Below are 4,087 nucleotides of genomic sequence, written 5' to 3'. Positions count from 1 at the left end.
TCCCCATACCCACTCCTAACTCTGGCACTTTGGCAATTCCCACTCCCACCTCATGATGGTTGCCTGCATTTGGTGGTTTGCAATTAGCATCCTTCATGATGCTCTGCTTTGTTGACTCTGCAAGCTAAAACCGGAGCGGGCGCAAACTACACCATGTCAGTGTTCGTCGGTGGGGGTGGCGGCAGGAGAGATTTTACTGGGATTTACTGTGTTGATTCACAGGTGGTGGCCTCCGGGCACCCTCTCCTCTCCCGTGTATTCAAACAAACTCTAGTTTTTCCAGCTTCCGTAAGAGCTGACTTGGATCTGAGGAGAAAGCCTGCCTGCCATTCAACCCCAAGGGAATGGGCGACCGGTAGTCCTAAACACCTCTCCCTCACTTCATTCCTTCCCTCCTGCCATTACTTCATTCCATCTACCATCTATCCCTAAGCTTTGACAGAAGGTATGTATTTTAGGAGAGACCCCTGGTGATGTGATGGACATGAGAGCCCTGTTTGAAATGGAAACCTACACATTCTGCCCTGCCAGGGAGATCCAGGAATATCCCAACAGAGACGCTGAAAGGAAATGGAACAAGTGAAAAAAATAGCCATCTTTATTGAGGTTTTCCTTTCAAAAACACGAGTAAATATAGGAACGACACTTCCTATTCAGGATATGACGCTCTGTAATGCTATAACCTCAATAGAGTACCCACTGACCACCGCAGAAGAAGATAATTTCTTTCTCTCATATCAACGCTCACTCTTGTATACACTGACAACACATGCTGGCTCAGATAACCAAGAAAAAAAAAACATGATAACAGAAATGAATGTAATTCATGAAAGAGATAAACTGGGCCACACACAAGCTTATCCTCTTGTGTGTGCACTGCTGCCTTGCATTCACCATCTATCGTCTCTTTTTCCTTCAACCACCATTTATTTCACACTGAAGAAGAATGGTACGTGTTTATGCATGCGTGTGCGTGTGCATACTGGCGTACATGAGTGTGTACATGTTGGCCCAATTTTTTGTGTGTGTGCGTGTCTGGATGTGCAAAGAAAATGATGCGGCACACTCCATCCTCCCTATAACTCACCTGGACTGATAAAGAGAGCAAAGGAATCGTTTTCTGCGCCTGCTACTCATTCAAATGGGCTGGCGTCTGTAAACAAGAGCTGCAGTTATCCATGTTGCGGTCAGATAAGAGGGGAAGGAGACCTCCGGAGTGATGGATCACGAAGGGGCTCCCAGTCCTCTTCTCTTCCCAGCACCGCCCTGCCACCTTAGGATAATAAACAGCCACGGAGCAGGGGGCCAGATAAGAGCCATCACTCACATTGGCCAGGCTGATAAGACACAGACGCTCTCTGTCACCCTCCATGACATTTGTTTTTCATTCCACTTCAGACCGAGGGAGAAGTCAACCTGTTTCATCTCATCAATGGGCTCCACTCAGGATCCCCCGCTGAGTGTGTGCCACCCTTTGACACTGATGGTAGTCAGGTGACTGACTGTGTCATGCTGCACAGAAGAATAATGGACTGCAGCCCGAGTGTTTCTTTCACAACTAAAGTATCGTACTCAAACAAACAAACCCACACTGTAGCATTGGTTTAAACCATCAATTCAATTTGACAAAGTGAAAGAGGATATGATTTCAGCTCTTCCCTCCTGTGTGGAGTTACTGATATAGCAAAGCTACAGATTTTCCACTGAGGGTGTGCACATAACCTGCCCATTTTGATGAATTGTGGCTTTATTTTCTAGAGATGTGGTGAAACAAAAGGCCTTGCACACCCACAACCGAGTCTCTAGGGAAAATGTCCTGACACTGTAGAGTTCTATGAACAGTCTGTTAATTCTGAATACTTTTACCTGAGCTATTTTTACACCTCATATGTCATGTTAATGGACCGACTGGGTGAGGCTTTAGAGTAAGAAACAACCAGGAAAACAGAGGTGGGTTTCTATCCTTCCCTGACTGGCTATAAAACTAAAGTTAGACATGAATCGATGTGAAATCTCCTTCAACAAAAAACTTGAGTAACAAGTTGTAAATTATGCTTTGGAGACTAATATTTCAGATGGGGTGCGTAAAATTATTATTTAAGTCATTTTGTATTTTGGCACCTTTAATTCCCAGAAAATGCACGAGCCCATCATAGGGAATATGCAGCCATTGTAAATCTGCCTGCTCTAACATTGCTTCTACCAGGGTCACCTACAAGTCACAGATTTGAGAAGGTATAAAATGGTTACTTTATAGCTATCCCAATTGTTATACGTTAGAGTTATGCGCATTGTATTACCCCTAATGAAGGGCGTAAATTCTCAGTTTACGACTGGACCTTTACATGGGGGGTTGTAAAACACACACTTTTTGCGTTACTTGTGTTGGTCACCGGAGTTCTGGAGTTCAGACTGTGCACACACTGTTTCCATTAGTCAGGGACTGCTCCTCCGAGAGGCCTCCGTCTGCAGTAATAAGGCCGGGCCGTGAGAGAACGGCATCTCATCCGTCGGTCACGGATGACATTTAACAGACAGGGCCCAACTTCCTGTGATCAGAATGGTAGTAACCACGAAGCTAATCCGTGGCTCTCACAAATCCCTCATCTTCATGTTGTCAGAGATGAGCAGCCCTTGATAACAGTGAGACCCCGATCACCTGCGTTAACCTTCACATCTCAACTTGTACATCCACGCTTGTGCTAAACATGGGATGTTTAATGCACATCTCAGTTCAAAGCGCTCAAGTATTTGGTGAATGCTTTGAGTCAGAGCAAATTATGATTGGAAAAGTTTGTAGTATTATGTCCATATGAACAGAACTGCACTCAACAGTTGTCCATGGTTGTCTTTTTTTTTCCACTCTGAGTAAACTTAATATCCTAAAGTACAGACAGTTTAATATGAAAGATAGATTTATTTCACCTGCATCAGTTCGCTTTAAATGAATGACTTCCGTGACAAGCACTGGTTTTGCTTGCAATCTTGTATTCTTTTCCCATCGAGTTCACCATAATTACATCAATCACATTTATACAAGTTGCACCTAGTTCTTTAGCAAGACATGATAATAAACACTGGAGCTCTGAACGGGAACCTCCATTAAGTTTATAACCTCAGCTCTGCAGTTCTCCACAGGGCTAAGAATTAAGTAGCTGCTGATGATACCTTTCCTATGATAATACCCTTCTGTGAGGTCACAAGTACAAGTGAGATGCAACACTTTTAACAGCTTTCTCCACATCACCTTATTGTCGCTCTTTGGGGCTGATTAGGTTCACATCATAAAATACAGGCTGCTCACTGAGCCCTTTTATATGTGCGTTTATGTGCTATAATTTGGCACGTTTCTGCAGGTGTTGAACCTAATGCATACTGTAACATCAACATAATTCAGCAGTATGCAAATTCCAGGCCTTGCTCTGTTGCTGAGGGTAATACTTGACAGTGAAAGAATTCTGGAGACAGGAGACGTACGGGACAGCAGGATTGCAAGGGATTGACAAATCAAGCAATTAAAGAGGAGGTGATTATGTCATCATTTTCTCGGGCTGGCTGAAAAAAGGTCCTGCTACATTTCATATTCACTATGAAAGAATGAATAAGGTAATGTAGGGGGGGATGAGGATTGAAATATCTCACAGGGACATTCTGCTTACTTTTTTTAGACAGGCCTTATCTCCACACGTTCAGCCCTGTTAATATGATGATGAACAATATTTCATGAAGGGCGGCTGAATGTGTCTCTCCTGGAGGGAGCCCAGGCACACTCTGTCTCCTCCCCATGTCCTCGTCTTTTCCTTTGTACCACTCTTTTCTCCGAGAGTGAGGGTGAAGGGGGGCAGGTGAATGAAGGGAAAGGGAGGTAGATAATCACTGCTGCACACACACACACACACACACACACACACACACACACACACACACACACACACACACACACACACACACACACACACACACACACACACACATCCCTCAGAAACACACCAGTCCAGGACCCTCCTCTACCCCTTCAACCCCCCCCAAAACATTTTCATATCAATAATCAAGCAATTTTTCTACATGCTAATCCATCAAAGCGGGC

The sequence above is a fragment of the Acanthochromis polyacanthus genome, chromosome 2 (genome assembly GCF_021347895.1).
Source record: "Acanthochromis polyacanthus isolate Apoly-LR-REF ecotype Palm Island chromosome 2, KAUST_Apoly_ChrSc, whole genome shotgun sequence".
Taxonomy (NCBI): Eukaryota; Metazoa; Chordata; class Actinopteri; family Pomacentridae; genus Acanthochromis; species Acanthochromis polyacanthus.
The sequence above is the reverse complement of the archived record's forward strand: the minus strand, read 5'-3'. Positions refer to the sequence as shown.